The sequence below is a fragment of the Schistocerca americana genome, chromosome X (genome assembly GCF_021461395.2).
Source record: "Schistocerca americana isolate TAMUIC-IGC-003095 chromosome X, iqSchAmer2.1, whole genome shotgun sequence".
Lineage (NCBI taxonomy): Eukaryota > Metazoa > Arthropoda > Insecta > Orthoptera > Acrididae > Schistocerca > Schistocerca americana.
The window spans coordinates 221,709,851-221,730,190 of record NC_060130.1 but is presented as its reverse complement, the minus strand read 5'-3'; positions in this window follow the sequence as shown (position 1 = coordinate 221,730,190).

Below are 20,340 nucleotides of genomic sequence, written 5' to 3'. Positions count from 1 at the left end.
GTCGGGACAACTTCTTCTGCACTGAACGTTCCAGGACCCGAAGGCTGGCTGGGTCAGCAATGACGGCGTTGCGCTGACTGCAGAGTGAGCTCCCGATTGAAGAAACGCATAACAAATGGTTCAAATGGCTCAGAGCACTATGGGACTCAACATCAGTCCCCTAGAACTTAGAGCTACGTAAACCTAACTAACCTTAGGACATCACACACATCCATGCCCGAGGCAGGATTCGAACCTGCGACCGTAGCGGTCGCGCGGTTCCAGACTGTAGCGCCTAGAACCGCTCGGCCACTCCGGCCGGCAAACGCATAACCAATCACTGCGTGGTCTAGGAAGCCCACTCGAAGTGAAATAATCTCTCAGGGCCTCGGCGCCAGGATGCAGTCAGCTGTGTTTTCTGTAACGTGACCAGCGTAGGAAAGAGATCTATGGGACCAGCGACCGTAGCGGAAGTTTCCATCGCCGTCTGGTGGCTATGTATAGCATGCCAGCTCTCGAATGTCGTCTATAAGGAAGCGAGCTGAGTACAAACTCAGATGTGATATGCGTTGCTGGCAGAGTAGGCGTAAGCCCACGATACAACATACCTCCACTCCCCCCTCAACGGGAGTGAGAGACTGGAGACCCATGCAACGTCCCGAGGCGGCGTCAGGCATGTGCTGACTGCAGAGGAGGCTGATGCAAAGTTCACTTCCATGGGTGTCGGAGCTGGCAGCGCATGTGTGTTCTCAGGGAACACTTCTGCAGCATGGGAGTAGGCTCCCGATACAGTATACCGTCTCGCTGCCCACCACCCCCACCCCCGAGAAGGAAGGAGTGGTGGGGACCCATCTCAAGGCCCATGGAGAAATGGAACCCAAGCTGCCAGCACGTGGAGCAGCTGAGAGCCACCCCCTCCCTTCCCACAGTAGTCTGCAGACAAGAGCCAAGCCGGGCTGGCGGTACCCAAGACGGCCAACCGCTGCGTCTGTGTGTGGCTCGTGTGGGTGGACACGGAACAGCCGGTAATGTTGACAGCAGCCGATGAATGGGCTGTCTGTCTGGAGACTATAGAACGTAAACCAGGGACTGGACACAGAGAGTAGAAAAACTTGGGAAAGGAGTTGGAAGAATCACTGTGAAGAACCACTAGTGATGAATTTCTATTGTGCGATAGAAATGGCAATAAAAATTTCTTTTGTAAAACCACACGGGATGGTAGTTTGTTGTACAGGAGGATGTAGGATAAAAAATTGTCGTGGGGATGCACTTGGGAGGGAAATTTGTTGTGCGGAAGCATTCGCGAGGGAAATTGATTGCGTATAAACACTGAGGATATAATACTGTTGTATGAAAGCACTGGGTATAAAAGTTTGTTATGCGGAAGCGTGTAGGATAAAACAGTGTTGTGTCGAAGCAGTGAGGAGAGAAAGGGGGCATGAAGACGCACTTGGGAGGGGAATCTGTCGTGTGAAAGCGCTGGGGATAGTATGTTGTTATGCGAAAGTACTGGGGATAAATTAAGATACCGAGTGCGTGAATGACTCACGAAACAGGAAATTGCAAGACATGTGCAAGGATGAGACACCATAAGTAGCTAGTTTTAAATTTTTCAACTCAAGCAACAGCTGATATAGACTTTTAAACATTAGATTGCCGAACTCAGAGAGCTAACTAGATATTCTAGGTTTATGTGTCCTTTCCGACTCAGTTATGGCAATGTCGTGTTTCATGATGCAATCACGGATAATTTGTCACCTGCACGTATTTGCGCTGTTGTTCTCAAATTGCCAGAAAAAAAAATTCTCTCTTCTGTACAAGCTCAAACTGTTGTGTACACAAGCCGGCCGGTGTGGCCGTGCGGTTAAAGGCGCTTCAGTCTGGAACCGCGTGACCGCTACGGTCGCAGGTTCGAATCCTGCCTCGGGCATGGATGTGTGTGATGTCCTTAGGTTTAATTAGTTCTAAGTTCTAGGCGACTGGTGACCTCAGAAGTTAAGTCGCATAGTGCTCAGAGCCATTTTGTTGTGTACACAGCTTAGTTGATTTTGAGGCTTCGTGTGTTCCTGTCGTTCAAAGTACATATGACACTCAGTCTAAGGTTAAGGACCGAGAGAGGTGGCGCAGTGGTGAGCACACTGGACACACATTCGGGAGGACGACGGCTCAGACCTGCGTCCGGCAATCCTGATTTAGGCTTTCCGTGATTTCCCTTAATCGCTTCAGGCAAACGCCGAAGTGGTTCATTTGAAAGGGCGCGGCCGACTTCCTTCCACATCCTTCTCAGACAAACAATAAATGTAGAGATAATAACTTTGTCTCGTGGTACGTGACATTTACTACGTAATACCGTAAAAAAGTCTTGACCTCAATGCTTTTCGAATCATGAGCGGAAAGCTGGTCATTGTCATGAAGTACAACTTGTCCGGTGTGGAAAGCAAGGTCATATACAAACAGCATGTTTACAAGGCAACCCAGGCGCAAGCAACAGCCGACGCCGCGCGGTGCACGGCAGCAGCAAAACTATCAACAAGGTCATTCTGTATTGGCAAAGCCATTAATGCCAGGGCAAGTAACGGCTTGTACTTCCGCATTGTGTAACTCTAATGCTGCAGTCTGCAGACAGGAGAACAAACTTTTTGTTCAGTGAAGAATGGCGCAAAGGACAATTAAATTGCGGTTACACACAGGTACATCTGTTTCCCATGTGACAGGATCGGTAGCCAACAACTTCAGCAGATTACTTTTGTTTTGTCTGGATACAATGTACACGAAATTCTAGTACTTGGGGTGTGCAGTTTGCCAGAAACTTTTAGTGGAATTACGAAATGTTTATCGTTTAATGTACTCTATTCTAGAAACAGTGCAAACATTTTTGGATTGGACTCATTTGATTTGTTCAACCTGCGTACATAAAGACGATGTGTTACAGATCAGTGTTTCAGTGCCTCACAATAATCTTTCTGACTTGTGTAATACATGCAAGGTCATTTTTGAGCGTTTAGGAAGGGCTAAAGACTGTGCAGCGTACTTTACTGTTAAAGAGAAATCACAACTGCGATTTTTCTGTGATAGCTGTCTCTCATGCAACATGTGAGCAAGTTGCACAGGAACTGCAAAGATGGAAAGACAGTGGGTTATTCAATCCGTTTCTGCTACACGATAGGCATCGTGCATGTGCATCCTCAAAATCCATGAGGTGATTTACATCTGTGTGCCGACTTTAAAGCAACAGTAAACCCACAAACCGTCACGGATTCTTTCCCTCTCCCATAACCGAAGGAAGTAATGGATAGACTGGCACAAGGAAGAGTCTTTTCCAAGTCTCACTTATAAGAGGCATACTTAGAGATATCGCTGGACTAACAGTCCAAGAAATATTTTGTGATAAATACTAAAAATGGTTCAAATGGCTCTGAGCACTATGGGACTTAACAGCTGAGGTCATCAGTCTCCTAGAACTTACAACCTAACAAACCTAAGGACATCACATACATCCATGCCCGAGGCAGGATTCGAACCTGCGACCGTGGCGGTCGCGCGGTTCCAGACTGAAGCGCCTAGAACCGCTCCGCCACCCCGGCCGGCTGAAAAATACTCATCCACGTTTGTTCTTGTTACAAAGACTACCGTTCAGAAGTACTTCAGCTTCGGCTGTTTTTCAACAGTTTGTGGAACAAATAACAGCAAAAGTCCCTTCTTGTGCAAACTATTTGGACGATATTGTGGTTACATGTCATATGCCTTCTGAACATTTGGCAAATTTAGACTGATCGTTTCAGGTTCTTTCTGCGGCTGAATTCAAGTGCAACAAGGAAAAGTACTGTTTCTTCTAAGAAGAACTTGACTATTTAGAACAAGTAATAAATTCACAGGGAATTCATCCTGCTACTTCGCAGTTGTCTGTGACAAAAGGTCTGCCGGCACCGTTAATATAAATAACAAGGAGCTCCAAACTGTCATTGGGAAGCTTACCTGTTATATGTAATTCATAAAAAACGCTGCACAAATTGCTGCTCCGCTGAACCGGCTGCACCGGAAAAATGTTCCCTTCGTGTGGTCCCTAAAATTTCACCATTTAAATGATGCATAATTAAGTCATTGATGTTTCATTCATTTTGAACCAGCGAAACCTGTTGTGTTAGCTGTGCATGCGCCTTCTTATAGGACTGGATCAGTCCTCTCTTCACCTGTCACGGCCGGCACAATCCACCATGGCGCACTCGCAGGGCGATGCTCCGCTGTCACTGTCGCCGCCGCCACCGTTCCTGATCTCCCTAACGTCAACGTTCGTCCTGCAGCCTAAATCGATGTCTGTTGAGCCTTCGGGTGACCATAATGTCACCACAGAATATTCGTACCCAAAGACTGGAAAGTGGCACAAGGCACACCAGTACCCAAGAAAGGAAATAAAATTAATCTGCTAAATTACAGACCCATAGTACTAAAGTCGATTTGCAATAGGATTTTTGAACACATACTGTGCTTGAAAATCAAGAATCACCTCAAACAAAACGATTTATTGCCAAATAGCCAACACGGATTCAGAAAATATCGTTCTTGTGAAACACAAATTGCTCTTTATTCTCGCGAAATAATGAGTGCCATCGACAGGGTACGTCAAACTGATCCCACATTTTTAGATTTCCAGAAGGCTGATTCGCCGTTCCTTACAAGCGACTTCTAATTAAACTGCGTGCCTATGGACCATCGTCTCAGTTGTGTGACTGGGTTCGTGCTTTCCTCTCAGAAAGCTAACAGTTCATAGTAACCAACGGAAAGTGATCGAGTAAAACAGAAATAATATCTCCTGTTCCCCAAGCAAGTGTTAGGCCATCTGTTTTTCCTGATCTACATGAACAATGTAGGAGACAATCTGAGGAGCCCTCTTAGACTGTTTGCAGATGATGCTGTCATTTATCGTCCTGTAAAGGTATCAGATGATAAAAATGAATTGTAAAATGATTTAGACAAGATATCCGTATGGTGCAAAAAGTGATAATTGACTCTAATCATGGAAAGTGTGACGTAATCCATATGACCACTAAGAAGAATCCGTGAAATTTCAGTTACACGAGAAATCACGCAGATCTAAAGGCCGTAACTAAATACTACGGGATTACAATTACGAATAATTTAAATTGGAACGATCACATAGGTAATGTTGTGGAGAGAGCAAATAGAAGATTGCGATTCATTGGCAAAACATTTCGAAAATGCAGTAGGTCTACTAATAGATACCGCTTACACTACGTTAGCCTGCCTCTTCTTTGTGTGTGTGTGTGTGTGTGTGTGTGTGTGTGTGTGTGTGCGTCTGAGTGTCTTTGGAACTTGTAGGGCCGGCCGCTGTGGCCAAGCGGTTCTAGGCGCTTCAACCCGCGCGACTGCTACGGTCGCAGGTTCGAATCCTGCCTCGGGCATGGACGTGTGTGATGTCCTGGTTAGTTAGGTTTAAGTAGTTCTAAGTCTAGGGGACTGATGACCTCAGAAGTTAAGTCCCATAGTGTTCAGAGCCATTTGAACCGTTTTTGAACTTGTAGGCGCTCAACCCAGAGGTTATCAGCGGCCTTACATATATTAAAAGAAACGAATGTTACTAAAAAGAACGAGGAGGAAACCTACAAAATGTCACTCATTCTCTCAATCCCATCTCACTCGCGTTGACCACACATTCACTCTGTCTCGTAGGACTTAATACAACGGAAAAAGGTGAAGGTGCTATACATGAGAGTAAAACAGAAGTAAAACCACAGAAAAGCTAAAAAGAAGGCACAGGAAAATGTGACTGGCTGACCAATCACAAAAAACATGGATGAGCCAGTCACCAGTCTACCGGAAAATCTGCTTCTGCCCTCTGGGTTGACAATAAAACACAGCCTAGTAAAATGTGGCGCACAATGACCTGTACGCCACAAGCACCACACACACATTGGAGGGTCACTGCGCCCGAGAAAGAAGCCATGCTTCAGAGGACTGTGGCTTATGCGAAGACGAGTAAGGAGGAGGACCTCATCGCGTCCTCGTGGCTTTCCAAGGAGGTACGTCTCGGCCGTGTAGTGGACAGCTTTTTATCTGTCACTTCCAGACACTCGTCTTCTCATCGACACATCAGTCTGTACCTCAGCAGTGAGGAAATATCATACAGGAGACTGGCACAGTAGCGTACAGAAAGCTGAAATAACTGAAGATTACGACACGCCTCCTTCCCTGCTACATCTGTCCTTTCGTTACCCGCAGTACCCTTCTGCCCTGGTACCCAAAAAACTGACACTTCCTTCCCCAGCCGTTGTAGTTGGAGGAGTGTCCTGGATATTCTGATCTTCTGTATCTGATGGGTACAAGTGTTGTAGAGAGTGAAGTGTACTCAGAGAATCGATACAGACAAGGAATTTAGCATTTGAAGCACATCTCATCTGTTCCAGTGCCCGCAAGGTCACATATAATTATGCGTTGAAACAGCAAAGTAGCAAGTCAATATGATCTTGAGGACGCGATCAGGGAAAACAACAGAGCAACCAGTGGGGTCACCCTGTTTCGACCCATCCGTAAAGACAGCTGTAGAGTAGTGGTACTCAGTTAAAAGTCATAAAATAATGTATTACGAACGTATGTAGGAATGAATCTCTCGAGTACTGCACCAAATCCAAAATTATTCTGGGCCTATGCGGTAGCCCAGATGACAGGTGGTTAAAACCCTTGATTTGGGGCTGTAAGTGCTCCACACCAAGTAACTCCAGGATACGCTGCGCATGGATCCCAAACGGCATTGTTGCTCGTGGACGATTGGAGAAAAGGCATTACAGAGGGGGACGCGCAACAGTATAGTGTGCAGGCGAACTTACATGCCTGACCCACCATGAGCAGCCACCGCTGGATGGAGAGTGGCGGTTCCCAAACCTCAGAGCATAGAATGGGCATGGGGCTGGTCCTGTAAGCACCTGTGTCCAGCCTTATCCCTTCATAGTGGATATTGTCAATAATCTTCAGGTAGGGAGGCCTCGCTGAGCAGTACACTTGCACCCATAGCCTATCCACGAAAGCCATATAAAAATGGAGCAGACGCGACCTGTCTGCTTCCCACGACCTGTAGCTAAGGCACTTTACGATTTCCGTGCCTTCTGGGTTCTGGCTTTCAGGTATCTCAGGTGTGGTAACCACGACTGTTTGGAGTCAAACATAAGGCCCAAGAACTTCACTGAGTCCTTAAAATGTAGAATGGTACCTCTAATTGGAAGTCAGGTAAATTAAAATGTAGAATGGTACCCCTAATTGGAAGTCAGGTAAATTAAAAATACGATGAAATCGATTAAAATGAACACACACACACTCATCTGCAGACAACTGAAGACCCGTCTTTGCAGCCCACTTCTTTAACCTCCACACTGTAAATTGCAGCCGGCCGGTGTGGTCGAGTGGCTCCAGGCGCTTCAGTCTGGAACCGCGCGACCGCTACGGTCGCAGGTTCGAATCCTTCCTCGGGCATGGATGTGTGTGATGTCCTTAGGTTAGTTAGGTTTTAGTAGTTCTAAGTTCTAGGGCACTGATGACCTCAGATGTTAAGTCCCATAGTGCTCAGAGACCTTTTTTTTTTAAAAAAAATTGCAACTGATGAGTCACAGTTGTAACACTGGGGGAGGAACAGAAAACAGCAAAATCGTCCGCAAATAAGGAGCACTGTACTGGACTCCTTTCCATAGATGTGATACTGCTATGGCAAAGAGGGTCGCACTTAAAACTGTGCCCTGAGGTGCACCACTCCCCTGTTCAAAACGATCTGACAACATGTCACCAACTCGATACCGAAGAAACCGCTAGAACAGGAAAGACCGTATTAAGATGGGGATGTGGACACGAAAGCCCCATTGACGGGGTTGTGGGAGAATGCTGTCTCTCCAAGCAAAATCGTACGTCTTACCGGTATCAAATAATACGCCGAGACAGCGATGTTTACGTAGGAAAGCCAGCTGAATAGCTGTTTCCAGCAGGGTCAGGTTATCGACGTTGGACCAAAATCTCCGGAATCCACACTGAGAGCAGCTAACGAGTTGTCTGGTATCAACAGACCAGACCAGACGACGGTTAACCACTTGGTCCAGGGTCTTTCCTACACAGCTCTTAAACGCGATACTCTGGTAACTGCTGGGACATGTGCAGTCATTTTCTGGTTTTAGGAGAGGTAACAAAATTGTCATCGAAGCATGGAAGGCAAGAAGGAAGGAAGACTAAGTTTAACGTCCTGTTAACACCGAGGTGATTAGAGATGTAGCACAAGCTCGGATGGTGTTAAGAATTTGGGAGGAAATCGGTTGTGCCCTTTCAAAGGAACCATCCTAGCTTTTGCCTGGAGCAATTCAGGGAAATCACGGAAAACCTAAATCCGGATGGCCAAAGAACTGTCGTCCTCCCGAATGCGAGTCAAATGTATTACCCACTGGGCTATCTCACTCGGATTTGGTAGTGACTGGGTGTAGCATCACGAGTCTCGGACAGTGCCGAGCCCATGTCCCACACGGAGAAGTGTAGTTGTAAGACTCAGAATTGTTGGAACTGCAGTCCAACGTGGCCCTCTCAACAGTCCCACGGTAGTGGCGAAAAGCCAGATCCTGGCTGGCATTGGTAGTAGTTTTTGCAAAATCCTCTGCCATCGTATGAGCGATGTCTCCTGGCGTTGTTTGTAGGCAACCCTGCTTCAGCACTGCTGCTATAGGTAAACGACTGTGTTTACCAGAAATCCTCCTGATGGCTTCCCTTTCTTTTTTATAACAAGTGGGATAGTTGATAGCGTACAAGAACGCTTTACCAGACCTTTCTTTGCTCTCCTTAATTAACCGTCGAGCCTTGGCTCTCACGGCCCAAATTGCTGCGAGATTCTCAGCTGCTAGGCAGTACTTGAACCATCGAAGTGTCACACGCCTGTCCCATGTGGGAAGTGGTCACTGGAATCAATGTCATCAATGACTTCCCACTGAACAGATTCTGCGAGGGCTGAAGAGCAGAAAGAGAGGTCGATGGCTGAGAACGACCAAATAGCAGCACAGAAATGAGTGGGAGTACCTGTTTCAAGATTGCACAGCCCGTGAGAATTCACGAGGCTCTCCAAAACCCGACCCCGAGGGTAAGTAGAGGTCGAGACCCACGAGACACGATGAGCACTGAAGTGTCCCATTAGGAGAAATGAGCAGAGGAGTTGTTCCATAAGATCTGTAAGAGCCTCAGAGCCCATTGCATCTTGCGGAAGCAGATACAATGAATAGACAGTGGTCTTCTAACACATGCGAATTTCAGTGGCAACTTCTTGTAGATCAGTAGCCAAGGAGAGGGCACAGAAATGGTGCACACTATTGACAAACACAGCGACCCCTCCATTGGCCCCATCCCCAGTCAGGTCATCCTTGTGATAAAGCATACAGCCTGTAGTACAAGTGCATCAGACACTTTACGTTTGTTGCAAACATAAGCATTGGGTGCATTCCTGTGCTAGGAGTTTCAGTTCCTCCACATGTGTGCTGAACCCACTAATGTTCCACTGTAGTATGGGAGCCATCCATCACGGGGTACCACTTGCATCCCGACTTTCTGCCAGGAAGCGGAGTCTTTAATGGGTGGAAACTCAGTCTTGAGGCGAGATGAGTGTCCAAGTCCGATATCAAGGTCCATCGCCTCTGAAGGAGATTCGTGAGAGACTTCAGAGAGGATGACATGGACGTCGTCGGACTGTGTACTTCGAGTCTCTGTCAGTGGGCGATTCTTCGCCTGCGACTTTGATTTTGTTGTCTGAGGAGGCTTTCGAGCCACAACCGTGGGAGTAGTACAGACAGCGCTGGACATTCCGTTAAGCAGCATGCATTCTGCCACCATTGACAGAAAACTGGCTACACGAGTCCTCTTAAGAAGTACAGCACAAACATTTGCCTTGAACTTAGGAACTACAGCACAGAGCACTTGTGTTTCCTGTCGCCGAATACTGTTCTCCAACAAGCAGTGATATATGAATGGATGAAACTCGAAAGATCCAGAGACTTACCAATTCATGAAACATTGCTTACCAAGCACCCGATTAAAATCTAGGGAAACAATTTGGGAAAGCAATGGTCAACACGCCCCATAAATCTATAGTCTAAGAGATGAATTGAGAAATCAGTGGACGTCCTCCCATGGTCATAATATGTTAGGTAAACTAGACCCGACCATCCAATTCCCAGTGGCGAACCAGCTAAGAAAAATATGGAGCTCCCTTAACCGCATCAGAACTGGCCACACCGTGATCAAAGCAACGCTACGCAAGTGGAGAATGACCGATAATGACGAACGTGACTGCAGAACAGCGGAACAAACTCTGAAATACTTTTTGCAGGACTGCCTAAAAGGAAAATTCATTGCTACCTGGAAAGGCTTCATAGACGTCACGCCTGCAGCAATTAACAGGTTACAGTCTTTGGATATCCAACTACGATGGAAAATGGGTATCCAATTTCTTTTAAGTAATACCGATTCTGCAACTTTCTGTATTACATATACATGCATGTACACAGATGTATTTGTTTGTACTGATTCACATCATTAATCTTATCTAGCATCAACTTAACTGTAAGTACTTGTAACACATAAAAGTATAAGCCATACACTGAATAAATACATTACATAATATGTTTCATTTTTTATATTTATTTTTCCATTTATTAACAGTATCTTTCCACCACAGCAAGTGAGGCACACAGTCTGAAGGCTACAGCCAGTTTGCGCGACTAATCGGCTTCCGGTGTTTTCTGGAGGCTGAACTCAGTCCCGTTGTGATGCACCTCGTCAAACAAAAGAACTCATGCCGTCACGCCACAAAAATACATATCCGATTTTTCAGTGTAAATTTTGCGGTTTTGCAGTTGTGGAGCATTTGAAAGTAAAGGAATCAATGTTTTTTCCATTAAATCATCATTCAATTATTATAATAGCATATACTATGTCTCGAAGATATTTAGAAATAGATATCAAATTATTAGGTTAGTGTGAGACATGTTTTCAATGCTAAAACACTATACAATTTTTGGATTTGTATTATCCGACAGAAACATATTTGTTATTCCATGTGTCACTACTTGTACATCATGTTTTAATTTTTTTTATTTTTGTTGAAATGTAGACACTTCGTGTTAAGTAAACAGCATGTACATTTACAATTCAGATGATAGGGTTTTCTTGCGGTTTTACTCCTCTGTGGTGAGTGTTAGGGGTCAGTTCGATACCGCCGATTGCGTCAAGACCAGGCGCCCAGGGACACATAAAATAAAGATGCGACCTGTTTCCTCGGAGAAGTAAACGTCCGAATGATATATCTGACCCTCAGGACAACGGGCTCGAGCCTCTCAAGGGCTTACGTGGATAAGGCTTTCAGATCGGAAATGGCTGCTGCTTCTCCGTTCCCCTATGGATCACCAACACATTATTTTCCCAACATCCAGTAAGATTGTCTCCACAGATCACGTTTTATAAATACGTTATTATTCATCTGTTAAACTGCGTACATCAAACGATATTCTGCCATGCTTTGAACAATAACATCGAATTGATTTTTTTTAAAGTAATGCGTAAGTGAAAAATCGCAGGCTAAATGAAGGAAAGAACACCTCTGTGGTTTCAACATTAGACCCCAATTTACGAAAAGCTTACCACAGTAAATGTTTATTCTTAAATTCTCAAATAAATAGTTTATGTTTAAAATATAAATTGTGCCATCTTTTTAAAACGCCTTAACCGAAGAGTTACGATTATTTTGTGGTACTTTAACTGCTTTGTGCACAACGTGATTTATTACACTTGCTATTCTCGATAGAAATATGAATTAACTTCGATAGAAATACCAATTTTCTGCGCTAGTGCTTATTTAATAGCACAGTAAAATGTTTATCGTTAGAAACTGGTGGAAACAGTACCACGCTTCCGGCAAAAACTACACGTGTTTCATCACACTTCTTGCTACAGTCGGTATTATGTACAAACAAAAGAACTCATGCCATCAAGCCACAAAAAATACATATCCGATTGAAGAGTGGGCATGGAAAACCCTCTAAGTGCCATTTTTGTAAAAAACCATATTGTGTTCTCGGTACTCTGTTGCAACTCCCTAAACTTGTTCCAGGTGTCAAATCATAGAAAAAATGTTTCAAACATTCATTACTAGAAGGTGCGTGGTCTTTGTGCCAAACAGCGCTTGCTTCAGGAGTTCCACCAACTAAAGCTACGAACTCATTCCGTGTAATTCCAGTGCATCAATGACCTCTTTGATTTTAAAGATGTTGTTGTCAGTGCAGGCATGTAAGATTTCAGAATGCAATGCGGTCAAAGTGTCTCATGCTCATCCATTTCAAATGCTCGTAGTGACTAAAAATTCGTACTCTGAAACAAAAAAATGAAAAACATGAATGTATTCAAAAGGGGAAAGACCATGGTGGTTATATCTCATGCTGCACTTCATCTGAGAGACCATCCATCAGTTGCAGAATAGAAAGACCTGTTCACGGCGTTGGCATTTCTTCAACAGCACAAACAGTTTACAGAAAACTTCACAACCTCTGATCCCAAGTTTGGAGTTATGCACGAAACAGAAGTCAATATTGAGAGATGTTTTTTCATGGCTTTAATGCTGTTATTCTGTTGTAAAAACGTGAAAGGAATGAGTTACAGTATTACTACCGTATTTCTGTATTTCCATTATCACAAATAAAACGTAGTGAATCTGTATTAATGACACTTGAAATAAAAACATTCTTACTGGCACTCAGAACCTGTAAGTTTCCTGATATGGCACTTACAACGTTCTTAATATAGTAATTATTTTCTAATTTGTCTCATTACTTTTTGCTGTGATGAGATGGACAGCATAATTCTGTGGTACCAGATTATCTTCTCAGAGTTTTGGATACAAATACGTTATGTACAAAACGAGATACCATGTCTTTTGATTCTCCTGACAAATGTGAGATTTGGCACTTAAAACGTTTTACACTTCCACGCTTCAATCTCTATCTTATTCCGGTGTGGAATTTATATTTGAAGTTTGGAACATTTTTACAGATAAGACTATAATAGCTCAAATCCAAAAGCAATCGTAATTGCAATCCATACTTCTGAAAGTATTTGTGAGTAAACACATGTGTAATACATACTTCTGAATGTGTATGAAAGTAAACACTAAAGTAGATTGCTGGTATTTGTTTAATAGAAAATCACATAACAACAATAGCTCACGAAAACATAAAAGAATTGCCTTTAAAGTTGAGTATATTACTTAGGGCTTCACAAAGTTGCCACATGCAAACGCTTGCACCATCTGCTGGTAATAGTCAACTTCGAGTTTTAGAATAGAATGTCAGTTGGTACAGGTGCTGTGAATGGGCAGGGATGGGGTAGCGGCTGGAAATGAGTTATATCGTAAACAACTTTTTGCGATGTGCGATGCACTGTTTAAAATCTGCAGCGTTTTCTCGTCAACATTACCCAAAGACCTGTCCTTAAACATTTTTAATAATCAGCCGATGTGTTACACTAAGTCCTCTTGGTAACCCATGACTGTTCTGTCAATGCCGTGTATTTACGAAGCATAGTTAGAACACGACTTTTTTTATTAGTGATGGTCCTACTGGGGTGGCACAACCGGCCTTCCTCCAACCACTGACTCAATATATTCAGCAAAGTAAAGAGGGATGCACAATTAAACTATAATGCGGATCGCTGTGAAACTTGGTGCTTTCGACATGCCCAAAACATTACTAATAAGAAAGATTATTCTCGTAACCTGAACTTTTGTTTTGATACGCTACCACTTAACCACTGAACCATGAACCCGATTACTTTGACTAATAATGATCTGAAGTCGAAAGAAAGTGGCGAAGAATACGTTCACATAACGTATTACAGGATACTCCCCTATGCTGCCTACTAGAAGCCTCAAAATAAAAAAAAGAACGAAAGAGACGTATGGCATTGTTGGACAGCAGCATAATCCGGAAGAGTTTTCTTCCTCGGCGGTTATGAGAACTGTGTCACTAGTGTATCTGCTGAGTGTATCACATGCTCTCACTACAAATGATACTGTGAAGAGGTTTCAGATTTAACCCAAGACACTGGCGATCAGGAACGTTACGCCGCCATCTCTTTTCCCTTTGCCGGTCAAATACTGATGGTGAACATTTTTCCACCACCAGGATGTGAAACAACTACCTCAGAGGCTACCGCTAACGCAGAGTCGTGGGGTAACAACGACCGTGCCACTAAAGCGGAGTTACTAAACACGGTTTTCAGAAATTCCGTCATTAAAGAAGACGAAGTAGGAAAGTAAGGGTCCGAGCAGGCACACGGGGGAAGAGGTTTACTAGTTACCGGATGCTCCAACGTTAGGCGCGTTATGGAGCCCCTTAGGCAGATAGCGTTCAGGGCTGGAAAAAAAGTCAGTATGCACTCGGTATGTCTGCAGGGATGGAGGGGTGGGGGCTCATCCGAAATGTGGAGACGGCCTGTCACGCGTGCAGCGTGCAGTCGTCTGCAAGTTATGGCTTACGTCGGCACTAGTTTCCGACTGAACATTCGGCTTCGGCTTCGGCCCCCTTCAGCCAAAAATCCCACCTTTGGCCAAACCTTCGGCTTCGGGCAAAATATGCCGAAGTTTTGGCCAAAGCCGATGGTTTCTAGCAAGCGCTGAAATCCAGCTAATTGTCAGAACTGCGCATGCACAGTGGACACACGACAATTAAACAGTAACAGTCGCGAAGCTTTCACATACTCAGCGTGGACTGTAGTACAGTGTGTTGCGTTTGTACTGTGTGTTGCGTCGGTCGGCAGCCATCGCCAGTAGATACAACTTCGCACGCGAATTAGATTACCTACTTTGGTGTTTTATCATACATTTTTATCTGACCGGGAAGAAGAGAAGACTGAGTTTGTGAAAAGTACATAAAAACTAAATAACGTAAGTATTGTTTTTACAATATTTATTATGTTATTTATTCCTCAATAGTTATTTATTTCTTAACAATTTTTCATACTGTTATGGTTTTAGAGGCAAGTGGCAGTATACATTGTAAAGTTTTTTGGTTCCCTGAGTTCCCTCGGGTCTCGGAACTCGTCGGCAGAATACGGAATGTTCCGTTGCTCTAGGCGCTGCTGCCAATGAACGCGATTTGCAGTGTGCGACATTATAATGAACAGATGTTCGCGCGCAGTGGACGTGTAGTGATTGCGATTGACTTGTTAATGATTATATCCGTTCTGAGTATTAAAATAATTATGTACATGGTTTTCAGTGTCTCACTCCTTGGATAGTTGTATCTCAGCAGGATTTACTTTTTTTTATATTTCATATTCATTGGTATAAATATGTACCACATCTTAAGGTTCACGCTTTCAAGAAACCTGTTCTTTTGAAAAAAAAAATGCTTTCGTGCTGTTTACACCACAGCAAGTGAGGACTTCGAAGTGCAAACAGCGCACGTGTTGGCAATACTATGACGAAGCCATTCCGTTGTTACGCAGCAGACTTTGCTTTTGCTACCCTTCAGCTCAGGGAACTAGAGAAACTTTAAAACGTATATTCGTTAGGTTTATATATGTGCGATATATCTCGAATTTGGACATGTGCATTTCGATTGTTTCAACTCATATTATATTCACTCGTTACCGACAATAATGGCAAAGAAAGAACTTTTTTAAGTATTTTAGAAACAAATCTCAAAAAGTGTGCTGTTTATTCTTTACCAGGAAAAATACATATCAATATTTATACACTTCCGATTTATCACACGGCTGACACTCGTTCCTAGAGCCAGGATAAGGCTGGATTATGCAAGTATTTTGCCTAACTTTTTTTAAAATTTTCAATTAAACTATCTCTAACAGAAAGTATACAGATCAGTATTATAAATGCTACGAATTTTCGCGTGGCCGGCGCTCGTTGTTTGCAATCATATTCACATGTATTCGAGATATATCGTATGCATAGGGGCGCGCACTGATGCTCAGGAACTCCACAAGTACTCATTTTTACTTCCTTAGTTGTCTTTCAGTTTAAGGTCGAAGTTATTTATGCCTTGCTGTTGGTCCTGACACTAAAGAAACAACGATGTTAGCCCCTTTTTGGAACCATAATTTTCGATTTATTGCGACGTATGTTCATCACTGTTCTGTAGTCGTCAGTAAGCACTATATTCTATTTAATTTCTGAAAATAAATGCATTTTTATGTACGAGCTGCTCAGAATATTCTTCTTGTGTCCCTTTACGTTCATGTATTGGAAGGTTAGGATCTTACGTCTTTGTTCTCTTCAGGAATGAAGAGTTTAAGTCCTAATACGACAAGTCATTTGCAAACTAACGAGAAAATTGTTAATTTTAAACCAAAGAGCATTTATTTGGTTAGATCTGGGCTTTTATCTGACAAATATATGTCATTGCGTGTTTTACTGCTCTATTTACTTGAAGAACCAAACTACGAAGTTCTGTTTTTCTTCATCTTTACATACTTGTCTGTTAATGACGGTAGACTTTCGCATGTTACACACTTTTATTTAGTCAGAACTTTTGAGCAGTATGTGAAATGGCGTATTTGTTCGCTTCACATGTTTTCTTTTAAAAAAAATACGTGTTTTTTTTTTTCAACATCGTTGGCTGCTGTTTGTAAGAATTTAAGGATGCACAATAAATTCGCAAGGCATGCAGGTACTTCCTGGCACAGTGGGCAGTCCGGAAAAGTAATAATAATAAAAAAATGATTTAGTAAGAATAATAAATTAAATTTTCAAATTCCCAAGAAATTTATAATTTTAGAGAAGCTGAAACAGCGCACAAGATTTTCTGCTTTCTGTTCTCGTAAAAATAACTTCGCCGTTGCGAATTTTCTTGCCTTTATTAATCTGTATTTTAGTGTAAAAGTTGTTAAAAAAACGTTGTGGAATATCCATTTGGTAGACTACATCCACTGATGCGAAGCGAACGTACGGAAACCCGTGTTATCGACCAAGCACTGTGACCACCTAATCGGTCGACGTCTATCAAAAACAATCTGACGACCGATGTCGGTTGCACTGTGACCGTAGCCACATACGTGGATGGATTTTTTTCTTAACTAATCAGAAGTTCATATTCGCGACCTTCTTGGGCTAGTGGTTCGCGCACCGAACTGCTAAGCCGAGGGGTTGCGGCTTAGAATCGCGCGGGTAAATGTGGGTGCGATGAGCAGGAGCATTTAGCAGTACCAAGGATTTTTCTGTGTAGTTAAGTATGTTTATTACGCTGTCCAGTCGCCATAGTACAAGCTTCGGCTTTGTTTGAGGCTAGAGATGGTTGGTGCGATTGTTGAGAGATTTATTTGTTTATTACTCGTATCTTTTCTCTCAGGTACACAATGGCTTCTGTGAGACTAAATCCCATCTGAGAATATTTTTGGAAAAACAATGATAAAGCAACTTATAAAGTATGTAGTAAATCACTGTCTATTAGTTAGGCCTTACTAAAACAACAGACCATTACAAATATTAAAAATCATTTGTCAAGACTTCATAAAAGAGATGGGTGGCTTATTCTAACAAGGGAACCTCCCCATCGCACCCCCCTCAGATTTAGTTACAAGTTGGCACAGTGGATAGGCCTTGAAAAACTGAACACAGATCAATTGAGAAAACAGGAAGAAGCTGTGTAGAACTGTGAAAAAATAAGCAAAATATACAAACTGAGTAGTTCAAGGGATGATAAGCAACAATAAGGACAACAGGAACGCGGAAGCGCCGTGGTCTCGTGGTAACGTGAGCAGCTGCGGAACGAAAGATCCTAGGTTCATATCTTCCATCAAGCGTAAACTTTAATTTTTTATTTTCAGTTTATGTGACAAACTCTTATGTTTTCATCACTTTTTTGGGAGTGATTATCACATCCACAAGAAAACCTAAATCGGGCAAGGTAGAAGAATCTTTTTACCCATTCGCCAAGTGTACAAGTTAGGTGGGTCGACAACATATTCCTGTCATGTGACGCACATGCCGTCACCAGTGTCGTATAGAATATATCAGATGTGTTTTCCTGTGGAGGAATCGGTTGACCTATGACCTTACGATCAAATGTTTTCTGTTCCCATTGGAGAGGCACGTCCTTTCGTCTACTAATCGCACGGTTTTGCAGTGCGGTCGCAAAACGCAGACACTAAACTTATTACAGTGAACAGAGATGTCAATGAACGAACGGACAGATAATAACTATGAAAAAATAAAGAAAGTAAAATTTTCAGTCGAGGGAAGACTTGAACCAAGGATCTCTCGCTCAGCAGTTGCTCACGCTACCATGTGACCACGGCGCTTCTAAGCACACTTTGTCCATGATGTTGCTTATGTGGCCCATGGACTACTCAGTTTGTATATTTTGCTTATTTTTTCACAGTTCCACACAACTTCTTCCTGTTTCCTCAACTGATCTGTGTTCAGTTTATCAAGGCCTATCCACTGTGCCAACTTATAACTAAATCTGACGGGGGGGGGGGGGGGGGGGTGCGATGGGGAGGTTCCCTTGTAAGACAAATGGAAAACACCAGAGCAGAGGTTGAAAATACCGCTTCAGTTGTAAATTTCTTTATTTTTACACGACCTGTTTCAGACTGTTATAAGCCCATCTTCAGGTGTCGTAGCTGTGCTGTGGTCCCCGAGCGCCGCGTGTACCAAGTGCGGTGTGCTGCCTATGAGTGCAGAACAGGCTACTGGCCTCACATGTGGGGTGCAAGCAGAGCTGACAGTTTGCAGCATCGTTTCCAGAGTTGACTGGGGTCTTTTGGTTTGGAGCTGAGTGGAGGGTCTCAAACAAAGGATTCGTCGAATCTGTGACGGTCTTCGCTGCAGATTTCTAGACCTGCGTTATCGGTTGTGGATTAGCAGGGCTCCGCTTGACAGGTCAGGGGTGCACTGCACAAAGGAAGCAGCTACTCGGGTACCAGAGTATTTGTGGAGAGCACATGAGGTTTTTTTTAAGGCTAAGCGGTAGTTTGTGGTCCTCTTATGAACACTCGCCAGTTAGACTGCATTCAGCGTAAAGAAACTTCGACTGTGAAAATATTATCAGTAGACTGTCTAAGTATTCGTGACAAAGATCCCGAATTTACTGCCTCCACGAAATTTCTCGCGCTCATTTTATTCTTAGACCAAGAGCTGGCTGAAACTCAAAGTGGTAACATCTGAGATATTTAACGAGTCATGGAACGCATATCGGACAAACAGATTAGAGGCTACAGGAAGGAGAGTGTTCATTGCAGTTGAGAAAAATAGTGTCTCTACTGAGGTCAAAGTTGAGTGTGATAGTGAAGTTATCTGGTCGCGTATAATTGGTCTAGGTGAAACCAAGTTAATTACTGGATGTTTTTACCAGCCACTCGATTCTGCTATGACAGTTCCAGAGTCATTCAAAGAAAGTATATGGTCAGTAGTGCATAAACACCAAGATCATTCGATAGTAGTTGGAGGCGACTTTAACATACCGTGTATAGACTGGGATATCCATGGATTCATTGTTGTGGGTACAGACAGACAGTCGTGTGAAGTACTTCTGAACATGTTTTTTGAAAAACATCTTAGCAGCTAGTTCGGCAGCCCACACACAGTGGTAATATCTTAGACCTTTTAGCTACAAATAGGCTGGGGCTTATCGACAATGTCAGTATAGAAACGAGGATTAACCATCATGATATCATTATAACAACTATGGTTACAAAAGTTAATAAATCAGTTAAGAAGGCTAGGAAAGTGTTTCTGCTAGCCAGAGCAGATAAGCAGTTGTTAGCATCTCACTTAGACAGCGAACTGGGACCACTTAGTTCCAGTAAGATGGATATAGAGGAATTGTGTGGAAAGTTTAATCACATTTTAAATCGTGGTCTAAGGGAATCATGTGCCTAGTAGGTGGATTAAGGACGGAAAAGACCCACCATGGTTTAAAAATGAGATTCGGAAAATGCTGAGGAAGCTGAGGCTGTAGTACTCTCGGTTCAAAAGAGAACGCGCAACTGACGCCAAGCAAAGGTTGGTAGAGATTCGTGCGTCTGCGGAAAGATCTATTAGCGAGGCGTACAACAATTACCAGTGCAAAAGATTTGGCAGAGAACCCGACATATATTCTGGTCTTACGTAAAATCGCTTAGAGGGTCTAAGGCTTCCATCTAGTCACTTGCTGCCCGGTCTGGTGAGGCAACTGAAGACAGCCAAACGAAAACCGAAGTTTAAACTTCACTTTTAAAAAATCGTTCATACAGGAGAATCGTACAAACATACCATCGTTTGACCATCGAACACTTTCCCGTATAGACGACATAGTAATAAGCATCCCTGTTCTAGACAGGCAACTG